General features: G+C 35.9%; 1 protein-coding gene across 4 annotated transcripts in view; it reads left to right on the top strand.

Moving 5' to 3' along the window:
* The first annotated feature begins 10,884 nt into the window (after positions 1 to 10,884).
* Positions 10,885 to 15,826, top strand: part of LOC129243934 (ion transport peptide) — an 88,562-nt gene continuing 83,620 nt past the window's right edge. Inside the window, exon 1 of one of the 4 annotated variants that reach the window (XM_054881412.1) lies at positions 10,885 to 11,176. The gene's annotated coding sequence lies outside the window, so the exon portion shown is untranslated. The remainder of the gene's footprint in view (positions 11,177 to 15,826) is intronic. The other 3 variants (XR_008582358.1, XR_008582357.1, XM_054881413.1) reach the window with 3 other exon arrangements.

Genomic DNA, 15,826 nt, shown 5'->3' with positions numbered 1-15,826 from the left:
GCACTAAAGCACCGGTTTATTTAGGGTCTAGGGTCCTTGTAATGAACAATCAAACTACCAGCTGACAAATACTATTTGCAATGGCTGGAGGAAAATCCTGTTTTAGGACATAGAAATCATCAATTTCGCCAATTTTTTCTTCAATAAACTACAAGGTGGCGCAAAAAGGAATTTTTGTGCTCGTTTGCTCTATTTCTCGTCTGTTTTATTTTGTCGCTGTCTAGTTCACAAGTGTCGTACGACGCCAATTGCAATTATAAAAAAATATAAATCATCCGCTAGGCAGATGCTAAAAAATTAGAAGTGAACTTTCTCTCTGAGTTCCAAGAAATTCAAGTTAAAATTAGAATTTATAATACCAACACCGACTGGCTAAAGTCTGTTTTCTGCCACACCACAAAGCAGAACGACCTGACTTTATGAGAAATGATAAATTCTATGGTGAATACTTGTAGCAATTCACTACTCTCAGTAAATCATTGCATCGGAAGAATGAAATGAAGGAGGACTTGGTCTCATTTGTCATTTCATATTGGTGTTGGTTAACACAGGAAAATTGGCCAAAATCACTTAGGCGGTTACTGCGCCAATAAAGAAGAATTGCTCATACGACACAGCACATCATTTACGTACTTATGTAAACGCGCATTTTTCTAATTTCAATTTTAGGTTTATTCAATAAGAAGGCATCTCTCATAAGTGTGGAAAAGTAGGCTACCATCGTTGTCCGCTTATAGGAGCTTCCACTGTATACTTACATATGCACGTTTCTCACATTATTACGTGCACAATATCCTGTTTACATTAACTTAGTACATCCATAGTAAACTTCTCCATTGAAAATGTCTGCGAAGCGTGGGCATAACAGCTAATTCTTGATTGCATAAATATAAGTATGTATATATTTTTATAAACTCGTGCATATTTGTAATAAATATTTATAAGAGCATAACACCATCAACTATGCACGCATGTACATATTGTATGTGTGTATGTAGATCGAAAAAATTTCTACGCAACGCCTTTCAATTTGTATGATTATGCAATACAAGCAAGAATAAGCATACATCTCTACATGCACACACAACACTTGAAAGTGCTGCATACAATTCACGCCCCGCCCCCCTCTATTAATGTGCATTTGTTATTATTTATCAACGTTCGAATTTCCATTTGAATGTTTGTTTTTGTTATTCTATGTACAAGTAGTTATCATCAGCGAAGGCACTCTCCTCTCCAGTGTAATAATACATAACTGCTCTCAATTACAGTCGAGCAGAGGATCAACGCGATTCTCCAGCTGATATGACCAAGACAGCTACTTTGCTTCCTTTTACGTACCTTTGCGAACCTACACAAATACATACATACATACGCACATATAATTACCTACACACTTACATATATAGTAGATACATACGCACATGTATCAAACTCTGGTTGGTCGATCGCCGATCATTTGCCGCCGAGTTGAATTACAGGTTTATATATGTACATACATATGTATATTTTTGTTTTGTTTACAAGCGTGTTTTTTGATTGTGTAATCTGTGTTGATTTTCACAAATTCCCCATACACATCATCGCGCACCCACCAATATGCAGGGCTGGAGGATTGAGCGCTAAATGTTGAATGAGTTTAGCTATACAACAACAATAAGTAAAAGTTGTAGTTGTATGAACGCAGCCAAAAGTTCATGGCAATTTTGCAATAAAATACATGGCATGCCATGCATGCATTCGTTTATATGTATGTATGTAGGTAAATTTACCAAAAATTAATTTGTCAAAAAGAAAAACAAAAATGAAGAATGCAACAAAAATCTCTACTTACATACTTATGTACGTAGGTATGTGCCTTCAATGGAAAAATGAATAACAACAGAAAAATGCGCTCGGAATGCATTTTTTGTTAGTGTAGCGCGAGGTAGGTTGAAAAAAATGTCGTCACATACATATGCACATACATACGTTCACGAGTATATGAATGAATGCGCATATTTGATTTATCATTTCTCTGCATGGTGGCGTTCAGTTATGCGGCTAAGTGGTCAGCCTACTATGCATACATACGTATGTTTGAATATAAAAGCATTCATAAATATGAGGTGTGTTTGGATGAATATGTTGCACTTGCATTGAAATGTCTACATACAGATTCTAAAGATAAGTAATGATAGAAATAAGCGCCACGGCATTGATTGTTGGTTGTCATATTAGCGTATGTAACTGCTGATGGGTGCATACAAAGGAAAAGAATATACACACATATATGTATGTATGTGGTCCTCAAATGTAAATACAAATGGTGATACTGAATCCCGGAACTTTGCACCGAAGGATAATGTTTATCATTGCTTATTGTTGTTTTACTTTTAGTATATGCGAAAAATAAGGAAATAAGATCGGCTCTGAAAACTACAATAAATCCGCTTGAACTTATGACATACCCGAACAATATGATGTACAAAAAAAATAAAATATCTAACGAATTGATAAGTTACGGAACTGTGGAACGAGGCCCAATTATGGGCTCAAATTTAGTGGCTATTCATTCCGTAGGTCGAGTACCTCATCGGCCTGAATAGCAGCAGCGCAACTACTGGGTTGCCCATATTCGACGGGCCCATGTGTTTTTTTTAAATAAAAACACTATTTTTTTATGTTGACGATAATTATCATTTTATTTGGTTCAAGTAGATTTGTTGACATCACTTTTTGAATATGGTATCTCTCAAATGGCCGCCTTGAGCCTGTACGGCGTATTGTGCCCGTTTTGCAGCATTTTCCATAGTTTTAGCTAACATTTCGGCTGGAATAGCGGCTATTTCCTCACGGATGTTGCTCTTAAGCTCTTCTATGGTCTTTGGCTTATTAATATAAACTTTTGATTTTAAATATCCCCACAAGAAGAAGTCAGGTGGCGTTAAATCGGGCGAACGCGGTGGCCAGTCAAAATCGCCATTTTTCGCCATCAAACGACGAGGAAACAATTTCTTTAAGGGGGTCTTCTGGTCTCGAGGCCCTGAAATGAAGGGTTTTTTTGGGAATTGATTGTGACAAATCCTGTGAATATTTAAAAAAATTTTTTATTTTATTTTAAAGGTACATGTCTTGGCTTTTAAAAAATGGTTTTGACTTTGAAAAAAATTAACACCCGCGACCTTGAAATGGCGCTGAAGACGTCCACCTCCAAACGAAACAGGTCTCCATTTTGGTCACGGTTTTTCCACCTGGGTAATCAGAAAGCAAAAATTAGATATGCGTTGTCTTCAGAGTTGCCCTGGTTAAGTTTTCCCGTGACAGATTTTTTTTTTTAATTTTTTTCAAAAGTTATGCAACAATTTGCAAAAAAAAATTTTTTTTGCTCATTTTTTTAACTTTAAAAGGTTACAAAAATGGAATGAAAAAAAATTTCAAAAATCGTACACGGGGAAACTTAGCGGTAAGTTTTCCGAACCTTTTAAGACCAAAACCATTGAAATCGGAGTATAACTACTATGAAAAGTGTGACCAAAATGCTTAAAAAACACGATTTTCGGGGAAACGCGTTTAAAGATAAAGTTTATGATAAAACGGCCGGAGGAGGGTACACTTCGGTGCCCAGAAAAATGTGAAAAAATGCGATTTTCAAAAAATCCTTTCTGTGGCGTATTCTCGCATACACATACAACAAAATTATGCAAAAAAAAAAAATCGATTTTTTTTTCGCTGGAGACCAGAAGACCCCCTTAAAAAATCGATTGTGGTGCGAGCTGTGTGGTGGGGCGCCGTCTTGTTGAAACCAGAACAGCCTCATACGCTTTCGACGAATAATTGGCATCACAAAAGTGGTTATCATATCGCGATAACGCTCCCGATTGACGGTAACAGCTTGACCATCTTCATTTTCGAAGAAAAACGGCCCAATAATCGCTTTCGCACTAACGCCGCACCAAACAGTGACTTTTTCGTCGTAAAGAGGTACCTCTTGAATTTTGTGAGGATTTTCAGTGGCGTAAATACGGCAATTTTGCTTGTTTACCGTCCCATTCAATAAGAAATGAGCCTCATCGGACATGACGATTTTTTCCCAAAATTGCTCGTCATCTTCAGCCGTTTCGATGACTCTTTGGGCCCAATCGACGAGGTTTGTCCGCAGACAACAATCTTTGCGTCAATTGAATCTTATACAAGAATACGAGTAAATGCAAATCAATGCGGATAATTCGTTGTAAAGTGGTCCGAGCAATGCCCAACTGCTGAGAGCGGCGATTTTGGGATGTCGTTGGCGACGTCTCAACACTGGCCCGTACAAGAGCAATATTCTCATTCGATCGCCTTAGTTGGTTTTTTATTTGGATTAGAAAGAGCATCACCAGTCGAAAACCTTTCGTACAAACGTTTAATGGTGTTCTTAGAAGGCGCACTTTTCACATTATTTAGTTTTTTATACGCACGTTGAGTTTTCACAATTGACTTCTTTTGTTGAATGTAAATTTCAACAATTTGGGAGCGCTCGCGTGGCGTGTACTGTTCCATGGTAAAAATCTGCTTGGACTGACGCTTCCAACGCGGTATGTCATTAAGCGATCGGACGTCTCTGTCAAAAGATACAGGGTTGCCAGATGGGTCCGTCGAATATGGGCAACCCTGTAAGTGCTTCTTGAGAAAAGCCGAACATGCCGAAAAGTGAAAACACAGCTTATCATACTGAAACGAGAAGAGTTTCAATTTCTGATTAGACTAATTGCGGGTCTCAATCAGGGCGAATTCATATTTTTGTGCATTGATTGTGAAAATTTCCACGAGCAATTAAACAAGCAAACAAAGGCAATCCAGACACAGTATCGCAAAATCAGCTTCAATGAATTCACCTTGGGTCACAATTATTGGAAGCTAACATATGTACACCATAGGTATCACCGATAGTCGATAACCTAATATGGGTATCTTAAATTTAATTGTGTTTGTGCAGTGTTAAAGTGGAGATACGCTGCCTGTTCCTCGACAAACTGCTGTGACGTAAGAATATTAAAGTGTCAGGGAAGCTCAGCAGGAGTAAATAAATAAGAAATTTTTCCATTTAAGTTTTCTCTATCCTTATACTGTCATTTGGATCTTAATTTCAATCGTCAATTCCGTCTCTTTCCGCTAATTAAACTTATCCAGTTTATTTATCTCTCATAAGTCACTCATAAGCCAATTGAAACCGATTTAAAACCAAAGTTAATGGAACGGTATGGGAATTACACCTTTTTAGGCTTAAACGCACTTCAAAGAGTAAGTTCGAGTGCTTGAGAAATTGTCTCTGTTCTTCCGGCTTACCCAAATCTTACGTTAATGCAAGCTTTAGCCTTTGACTTAATTGCATTATTTTCCATAAATAGTTTTTAATACTTATACTCACTCTATGATGGGCACGAATTAAGATATATGGCTATAATTTCAACTTCGTTCTCCTTGAAAAAAAATAAATAAATAGTTGAACCATGAAATACAGTATACGCTAATTGCGTATCTACTATAAAAATCTATATTTGTGCTGGCGAAAAGTAAACAAAATAGTTTGATGTAATTCCCTTGCCGTTTGATATCCATATAATATAGTACAATATATAGTGAATATAAGTTTTTATAATTTTTTTTTAAATCTATAGTCCTTTGAAAAATTAAATTGATAGAAAAAAAACTGAGTAGGCAGCATTACTCGATACATACATATGTATACAAAATCTACAGTTTCACATGTTATCATGATGTTATCACATACATAAATCTCTCCTCACACTAATTTTCTATTCAAATAATTAGGAAAGCTCAACAGATTTTTAGCGAAGCATAGCAATGATACGGGAAACTCCAAACAATTAAGAACACATTACGCATAGCAGCACACATAAATATGCTCCCAAGTATCTACATGTGTATGTAGGCAATACGCGTGTTCCAATTGGAGTGATAATCTTCTTTTCCCCTACAACTGCTGTTGGAAGCAACAAGTGGTCATCAAAGCGCTATAAAAATTGCCCATTCAATGCCTAACTGAAAATTGTCTCTAAAAGGTAAATATCTCAAAAGGGGCATACAAAAAGAGAATGTGAAACCGAAAAAGAGAATGAGAAAGAGACCGAGAGCAATAATTTTATAAAAAAGTAGTAATTTGTTAATCAACAGATTGTTTTCACAGATAAGAGAATTGCCTTTTGTTGCTTTGTCGCGCACATCAGCGCAACTTAAGGGAACATTTTGTATTTCTCTGTGTATGTGTGAAAGTAATGGTAAAACCCAAGAGATGCTTTACGAAATATTTGGATTAATTGGTGGTAGTCATAATCCTTATGCGGCTTGAATATTTATGATTATCAGAAATGTTGATGATTCAATGTTGATGATTCAATGTTGACCTTTTTTAACGTAAGAGTGTAGAATCCCCGGTTTTTACAGGGGTAAGGTTATGTTAGGTTAGGTTTTTGTGACAGTCGGCTTAAAGTAGCCAAACTAACTTAGGCCATGTAGGTCCGTTCTGGTACCACTCACTAACACGGGAACCTTGCTCTCAGTTTTCATGGAGCTAATTAGACTCTCTTATGAAGCGTAGGATAGGTTTTATCCCAACACGGGGATCTAATGTTTCTTCCTCTTCCTCATCTCTAAAACTTCTGCAGTATTCATGCGAAAATATTCCTAGTCTAGAGAGTGCCTACCTTACAGCCGATGACACAAGCCACGACCTTCGAGATGTTCTCTCTTGAGGGGTTAAGCAACTCTCTTGATATTCTCTTATCTATTTGCGGCAAAATTAGGCTGGTTGTAACACACATATTTTCTTCTGTCCATGACCTATAGGGTTCCTGGAGAATATTATTTTGTATCCTTAATTTGCAAATTGCCATAGGGATTCCAATGTTGTCTCAATGTTTTCCAGAAGTGGAAGATTAGTACCCTTTCTGGCTAGCTCATCGGCCCTGCAATTTCCTTCAATATCTCTATGTCCCGGAACCCATATAAGGCTGACCTTGAAGACAATGCTAATATCATTTAGAGCTACCTAGCATTCATGAGTAACCTTTGATCTTAAGTATAACTGAATCCATTGATTTGATGGCCGTCTGGCTGTCCGAGAAGATATTTATTGTGGTTCTTGTTACGGCGTGTGTGTTATTGTACACAGCCACAGCCACACAGACTTCTGCTTGATATACGCTACAGTAGTCCGGAAGTCGAACCGATAATTCTAATCCTAATTCTTTTGAAAAAACTCCATGGAATACTTTATTTTCTAGCTTGAATACATCCATGTAGAAATTTAGTTCCTCTCTTCTCCTTGGCCTTTGAGTTTGCCACTCTCTTCTTGACGGGATGTTAGTCCTGAAGAGACTGTTGAAGGTGGGTTTCGGGAAAGAGTAGTCGACTTCTTGGTTCTAACTACTCATAGTATGTAGTATAGAAGCGTGGCCGAACCGCCGGGTCTTCCATAGCACCATACTGTTACGTCGAAGCGTTGAAGCGGCGGCCACGTGTTTTCCTACCAGATATAGAACAGTTAAATTGACTAGCACCTCGAGTGCTTTATTAGAGGTGGCCCTTCAAGTGCAGTTCTTTGGACCTTTCATATAACTCGCCTTTTAAGTTGATGGCCACCACACAAGTTTTCCATATATCATAGTAAAATAGGCCGGTTGACCTTTTGAACCCTATTTTCCTCTTTTTGAGTGTTTGGCCGAGCTCCTCCTTCCAACGGGTGATTTTTTAAGAGCTATAGGAAAGTTTTTCAAAAAAACACACGTAAAATGCAGAAAAATGCATTTTTAAATCGATAGTACAATCCATATAATTTAATGTTTGAAGATTATTTCATGCAAATGTTGACCGCGACTGCACTTCAAATGGTCCATCCGCTTAGTCCAAATTTGGCATACACTTTCCAATGTTTCGGCCGGTAACTCACATATAAATGCTTTAATGTTGTCTTCCAATGCGTTAATTGAAGCAGGCTTGTCTGAATAGACATGAGCTTTAACAAAGCCCCACAAAAAATAATATAAAGGCGTTATATCGCACGATCTGGGTGGCCAATTGATAGGTCCTGAACGTGAAATAAAATGTTCACCGAACTCGCCTCTCAACAAGTCCATTGTTGCGCGTGCTGTGTGGCATGTGGCACCGTCTTGCTGAAACCCCATGTCATGCAAGTAAGCTCTTGCATTTTGGGCAAAAAAAGATGGATATCATTTCACGGTAGCGCTCACCATTCACAGTTACGTTGCGACTCGCAGCATCTTTGAAGAAGTAGGGTCCAATGATACCTTCAGCCCATAAACCGCACCAAACTGTGACCTTTTCTGGCTGATCTTCACTCCAAAATCGACAATTCTGCTTATTTACGTACCCATTGATCCAAAAATGAGCTTCGTCGCTGAACACAATTTTTCGATAAAAAAGTGGATCTTAAACTTTCTTAACAGAACACGCATTTTTATAATAAAATTCAATGAATTGCAAGCGTTGTTCGTTTGTAAGACGATTCATGGTTAAATTATAGACTAAACTGAAGATGTTTGACAGTGAAGCAAAACGCGAAACGTGCGTCAGCTGTTTAAACCAACTGTTTAAAAAGATAATAGCTAAAAAATCACCCTTTATTTGTGTTGTGCGTCTTGATGTTGTTCCATAAATAGAGGGACCTACAGTTTTAAGCCGACTACGATAGGCAATGTTTTTTATGAGGTGCTTTTTCGTATACTATATATGTGTGTAGACATGTCTGAAAAAAATCCTATAAAGAAATAATGGAAATTATTAAAGAAATTATGGAATACATTTTAGTGTTTCATGCTAACAGTGGGTCTCGCACCCGATCCCTATTGGATGGTAGTCACCAAGAAGAAACTATATTTAAAAAAAAAAATCCTATAATTTGATGTTTTATATTCACAATGGCGAACACTTACTCTTTTGGTTTCTGATTTCTATCCTATCCTCTGCTCTAAATAAAAAAATATATACAAATTTGCGTTTTTGAGTTCCAGATTAGGTAATTCTAGATTATTACAACGTCAATAAAAATTTTTAAATATAATGTTTCAAACTTGGTTCACTTCAAACACGTTTCACATAAATTGCAATACCGCTCCTTAAAATATGCAACATTTGAATTTCGATCCGAACTTGGTATTGCTAGAGGAGGAAATAATTTAATCAAACGCTGCCATGTATTTCACGCCGTTTACAGCATAATTAGAGCGTTTAGAAAATGTGGTATCCGCGTTTGGTAACAAACAGCAACTTTTTATGAACAAAATATGCCGATCACAAAATTTTTTGTAAAGCAAATGTAAGCCTGTAAAAAATTGTTCAATTTCGTTTTGCTGGCCTGAACTAATTCTTATTATCGGAACTATCGCAGAAGCATAGCATGTTATTAATATAATAATATTATCATTATTTAAAATTGAAATTTCACGGATTTTTAAGCCAGAAGTATTTGCATTATGCTTAATGGCCTTTGCAATAAAAATTGCTCTTTATGTAACTTAAATTTCTTCAGAAAGAACATCCTTAGTAATACCGAAATAGTTCAGGTTCTAAATGGTGTAAGTTATTTTCAATGGACAAAAATCAATTTTATTACTGTTGCTTTTAAGTACAGGCAATTTATTATAGATTAATGGATATAGATTAATTAATCATAAAAATATCTGCCGTTCGGAGTCGGCTTGAAACTGTAGGTCCCTCCATTTGTGGAACAACATCAAGACGCACACCACAAATAGGAGGAGGAGCTCGGCCAAACACCTAACAGAAGTGTACGCGCCAATTATTTATTTATTTTATTAATTGTATTGTAAATAAATATCTACCTAACTTTTCCGGCAGACGACTTCACAAGTCATGCTCATTTAAATAAAGTAAAACATATTGTTAATAGTTTTGTAAGATTTTTTGTGCAAAATAAATGAATCTATCTAATTATCGTTATTTGTTTTTGGCTCAGTGTTCTTATATTGAAGGCCCTTGCAAGCACGTGCTATAGAAACTACAAAGTAAGGGCGGAGTGTCTGGTCTATAGACCTTATGAAGGATTAAAATAACCAACCAGTAATGATAATTACTATTTTCGCTAGATTGATTCCACTGTTCTGTTATGTTAATAGCATACAAAGGTTGTGGGTGCTCTGGCGTTATTTTAACATTACTGTTAGCTACTGTTCTCTCTGCTGCCTACTGTAAAACCAATGGTTGTGTTTATTCATATGTGATTACTGCCACGTAGTTTATTGTTATGTATGTATAATATTTTACTTCCAAATATTAAATCAAATTAGGAAAATATTTTTTTAATAATTTTCAAATGAATTTCTTATTGGGATTTTTATTTATCAACTCACACACGCATATAGACATGTATACATGTGAGTATCTATGCGCGCTATGCAAGCAATGCAAGAGATATGTGCTCACCTTGTGGCTACCAAAGAGAGGAATTCCTCTATAAAAATGGATACAATTGATAAGTTTGTGCAAATATGAGTACAAATGTAATTGTTGCCACTCTATGGTTGCTGTTAAACGAATTGAGCAAATTACATACGGCAAATACTAAAACTGATGTGTATCTCTGACAGACAGTATGTAGATATTTCTGCGAGCAAGTTGCGCGAGTAGATTGTATGAAATGCCGCGCAAACGCTGGTGAGTACAAATCTTTATTTACTTGTATGTGGGCACATAATTCTCAAAGTATATGTGTGCTCAGACTGGCTGGCAGCCTCTTGCCACTACTGGTGGTGCTGGTGCTGGTACTGGTGCTACTTCTGCTGCTGTACACCACCGCCTTCGCTTGTTCCCCACTTCTTGACTGCTTTACTGCTTGGCAGCTTGCTTGCTTGCATGGTAGCGGTTTGGCGGCAGTCATTTAAAATACAATGTCTGACGTCGCATTTGCTTTAGTCCTTAAATAAGAAGCAACAAGTTAACATCAGCTCAAATTCATTCGACTTGCGAGAGATATACACTACAATACAGCAACAAGTTTCTTGTTTCTTAGATAACCAAACGCAGTTTGAAAAGAAAAATAATACAAAAAAAAAAGAAGTTAATATAAAACGAAAAGTGTCGGTGTGCAGTACACGAGAGAAAATAAATAAATAAATGAATGAATGAATGCATGGAAAAAAGTAAATAAATGCAAAATGTAAGCAAAAGCAAAAAGATCAATTGCAAGCTAATGCAATTTCACGACGCAATGACAGTTTAATTGAGAAACGAAAATTTTAAACAAAAAACATTTTTTGTTAAAAATTTTAAGTTCAATAAGAAGGAAATGAAAAATAAAGAAAATAAAATTATTGCTTTTATTAATTATTTTATTAATCCTGTTGAAAAAATTTGTGCGCGTTTGAGCAGCGATACAATTTGTCTTTTTTTTTTGGGTTTTAAATCGTTTTTAAGCGATCAACGATCCACGGATCTGTGCGCATGTTGTGGCGACGGCGTTTTGCGGTTTTGAGGTGCTCAAATGCAAACAGGCATTTTACCAATAAATATAACAATAGCAGAAACAACATTTGCAAAATAAAATAAAAAAATTTATAAAAATAAAACAAAAATGTATAAAGAGTGCAAAAAAGTTTGTGCTTTAGTTGAGAGTCATTTGAAATTTTTATTTGAAAACAAAAAACCCAAAGATAAAGCAAGCAATTAAAAACCAAAAAATTTAATTGACTTACGTTAAGAAACTAAAAAGGAATGTTTCTGAAAAAGGCAAACATGCAAGCTACACTTTTTTAATTTATATGAAGTGCGCATGTATATGTGTGTGTGTGAGTTTGCATGAAAAGTGTGCGTGAAACTGTGTATAATTAACACAATAATAAATATCACGGCAGCAAAAAATTTCTCATATAATTTTTTGAAATTAAAAAAAATATATTAAAACTAAATATAAAGAAACTAACTGAAATTCTAAAAATCCGCAAAATATTAGCCTTTAGAAATTTTGAGCAACACCTACATTCATCACATTTTCGCCGCCAACCAATCGTAAACCGCCAACGTTATCCACTGACAGCCCCACCAATGTCAGCAGGCAAGCAAAGGGCAACAATTTTTCCGCCAAAGGTATAAATTGTAAGTGTTAATTACGCACGTGCAGCAAGCAACTATTGCTGTCAGCCAGCATACACCCGAGCGAATGAACGCTGTCGCTGAATTTTTCCTTTTTTGTTTTTATTGCTGTTTTGTTCCTTGACACAAACCAGGCGGCAGCGAGCTCATGGCAAGCATCGTAAAGAAATGTATTTTATTTTATTAAAAGATTTTCATTTTCATTGCAATTAGGCACAGTCGAAACTACAGCCTGTATGTATGTAAACACATATGTAAATATGTATGCAAAAAACTGTGTGAGAAATTTTTAATTTCGAATTGGCATCCATTCAGCGTGAGTCTGCAATGGAAAAATACCTAAACTGTCAGTGACTGTCAGATTTAAAATTAAGCTTACAATTTCGGCTCTTTGGTGACTGCTGCACTTCAATAGGCGGCGGCTTTTATTAAGCCATATTTCAGTAGTTGTTAAAACAATGTCAAGATGCAAGTGGAACCATTGATTTTTATTTTGGTACCTGGTTTTGATTTTGATTTTGTGCATACGAGTGCATATGTTGATTTGGTGCGAAGAGCTGAAATAGTAATTTGCCTTACAGTTGGTAACTATGATCGACGAGTCTTTTTATTTAAATTTTTTTTATTATCACGGCGAATTCGTAAGTCAGTTTTTTTGTTGGCGTTCTAAACACAAAGAGTTTTAGCATATTTGTAGAAGAAGGTAAAAAACCGAATGATGCTGCGTTCTATTGCGCCAAATTGAAGCTTGAAATCAAAAATTTTCAAGTTTAAAACTCGATCCTCAAGTTGATCAAATTATTAGCATAATCTCCCAAGTTTGAGCCGGACTTTTTTTATATTAACATTTTTTCATACAAATGAGAATCCACTTTCGAACGGCAGATGATTTTTTCAAGGAAAAAATAAATTTGTATATTTCTGATTTTCTGACTGATATGAGATCTGACTTTTTTCATCATCGTCAACAACTTTTTCGCCTGTGATATGTGTTATTAGTGACGAGTTCAAGTAGTATCTAAAACTTTAATAAAGGACCAATCCATTTGGCAAAAAACCTTTTATTTCTTAACCTTTTGTTGCTTAAAACCTTTAATTCCTTTTTAGCCCTACACTTCACCAAACTTATCCAATTTTTGAGCCTTTCAAAATAGACTAAATATGATACCTCATTATTGTCTTTCATCGTTGATGGCTTAGGTTAGGGGGTAGTGGTTGGCTCTAAAGCCAACGATAAAACTATACAGCTCAATTCCCTTAACAAGAAAATGTCTTATCGTTATGTTAGGTGATTGGCTGAGCTCCTCCTCCTATTTGTGGCGAGCACCTTAATGTTGTTTCACCTACCGCCGACTCCGAATGGCAAATGGTTTTTTATGAGTAGATTTTTCATGGCAGAAATACACTCGGAGGCTTGACATTGCCTGCCGAGGGGCGGTTAGAAACAACTTTTTCTATAATTTTACTGTTTCATGCACGGATATTGGAACCTACGAAATCCCGAATACTATACCAAAAAAAAGGTCTAAAGAAATAAATTTAAGCGCTAAAAATAGCATGAGCTGGGGGGGTATTTCAAATCACAGTCGCACGAGGAAACAACATTTTAAAATCAATCTCAATGAACTCACTCCATTTCAGTAATGGGATTAATAATTTCTGTGCATTTTGCCCAAATTTCAATCTTCACATGCAACAACGTTCCACGACCGATATAAAAAAACAAAAAAAAAGCACCAAAAGAAAAATTCCCAATTGGCCGATCTATCGATCTCAAAAGACACGTAACGTACTGTGTTTGCTGCATTTGGAAGCAGCAATCTATCTCATCAACTCTAATCACTAAATTTCCAAGGATTCAAAAGATTCATTAAGCTCCTTATCACGCGGTAAAGCTAGTTTTTATAAACAGCAAACAAGCCGCCGGTTTCACAGACTGTAGTAATATTCGTAAGGTATCTCGGTCACTCTTCGGCCTAGCGCTTCCAAAAAAGTCATTGAGTTACCACTGAAGTCAGTCCCAAAAATCAGTCACTTATTCATGGAGTTATTGAGTAACTGAGTCTAGGCCCAGTATTGGGTTAAGCAATATCCTTTCAACAGTCACATTTACCTCGTATATTTGCTCAATATTCTATAACTAAATACTTCAGAGAAATTCAGTTAAAATGCTAATCTTTGCTATGAGGTGTCTATATGAAGGACATTTTTACTAAAACTAAGTTCGCTTTTTCCCGAACTTAGATCATATTTTTACTGGTATTTTTTCCTGCCAATTACTATTATAAAATATTGTGTCTGGCTTCTTCTTCTTTGCTTGTTTTATTTGTTGCATTATTATACTCTCCCATTGTTGCTAACCAGTGTGACCATAGTACACCACACGTTTACCTGTTGCTGTGCGGGAGTTGATAACAGAATCTGACATCTAAAGACATGCCATTCTCTATGTTTACATGTGTACGAAGGTGTGCGTATGCACGCATTGTTAGTGTATGTTCATGACCTTAGGTGCAACCGACATTTCTGGCTCATTATTTGTCCATCACGCTTCATTAATGCTGGCGGCGGTGACGGTGCTGATAACATAAAGTGACAAGACTGACAATGAATTGAAAGTAAATTGCTATTAACATGCATTTAATATGTACATAATTATGTTAGTTTTGTTGCTACTGTTGAGGGAATAACAGCAAAAATGTTTGTGGTAATAGATGTCCTAATAGCTTTAGGCACACTTCCAATTAGGACATTTAGTAGCCAACATGTGCTCGTACACAAATTTATATAATATCTAGGTTACCTATCTAGGTGCCTTAAATCAAGAAGGGAGATTGGTGTCTCATTATGTATCTTTGTTATATTGTTGTTGCTCGTTTGTGCACTCAGCAAACCTTTTGCGGGCAAACATGACGCGATTAGAGCTCGTATATCGGTTACTAATAAATTATCTACTACTTCGCCTATCAAAGGTTTTTACAATTCCAAAGATCCTTACCATTTCTTCAACAAAATAACATCGATCTATAGTCGCTCTCAGAAGTCAGACAAATAGACAAGAAAAAATCCTAAAGTGACTTAATGAATCGAGCACAAGTACAAAAGTTTATTTACAGTATCCACGGAAGAGTAGAGTATTCATCTCTCACATATCTCCTCCTTATTTTCTGATTTGTACTTTTACGTGCTAATTTCCCTGTGAATTAAAACTTACCCTCCCACATTTTTCTCTTTCCTCCTTCTTTTTTTCGGATCTGCACTTTTACTAACTGATTTCCCTGTGAATTAAACTCTTTCTACTACAATACATTAACAAAACATCTTCACTCTCTTCACTACTTATTTCGTTATCTTAATTAGCATTTTAACATTACTCACTTTGTTTTAAGTACTAATTCAGTTAAATCATTTTCAACATGGTTTTGAAACTGTTACTTTTAAATGAACAAAGAAGATACCTTCGAAAAAAAAAGAACTTGTTATTATATTAGCTACAAATTATACAATTACTCAGAGCAAAAATGCAAAGTTCCATGATTCACTTCCTCTTTGCATCTAAAAATTGATTTCATTAACACTATTTTCATTTTTAAATATTCATCAAATGTAAGCGGACACGTAGCTTGAAACATTTTCAAAACATTCTAAAATTATTACGATACAGGTCAATCACATCGAATATTTAGCTTTGACCAAACAGCTTTCACAGCAAACGACT

Source organism: Anastrepha obliqua, chromosome 4 (genome assembly GCF_027943255.1).
Source record: "Anastrepha obliqua isolate idAnaObli1 chromosome 4, idAnaObli1_1.0, whole genome shotgun sequence".
Lineage (NCBI taxonomy): Eukaryota > Metazoa > Arthropoda > Insecta > Diptera > Tephritidae > Anastrepha > Anastrepha obliqua.
The sequence above is the reverse complement of the archived record's forward strand: the minus strand, read 5'-3'. Positions and strand labels throughout refer to the sequence as shown.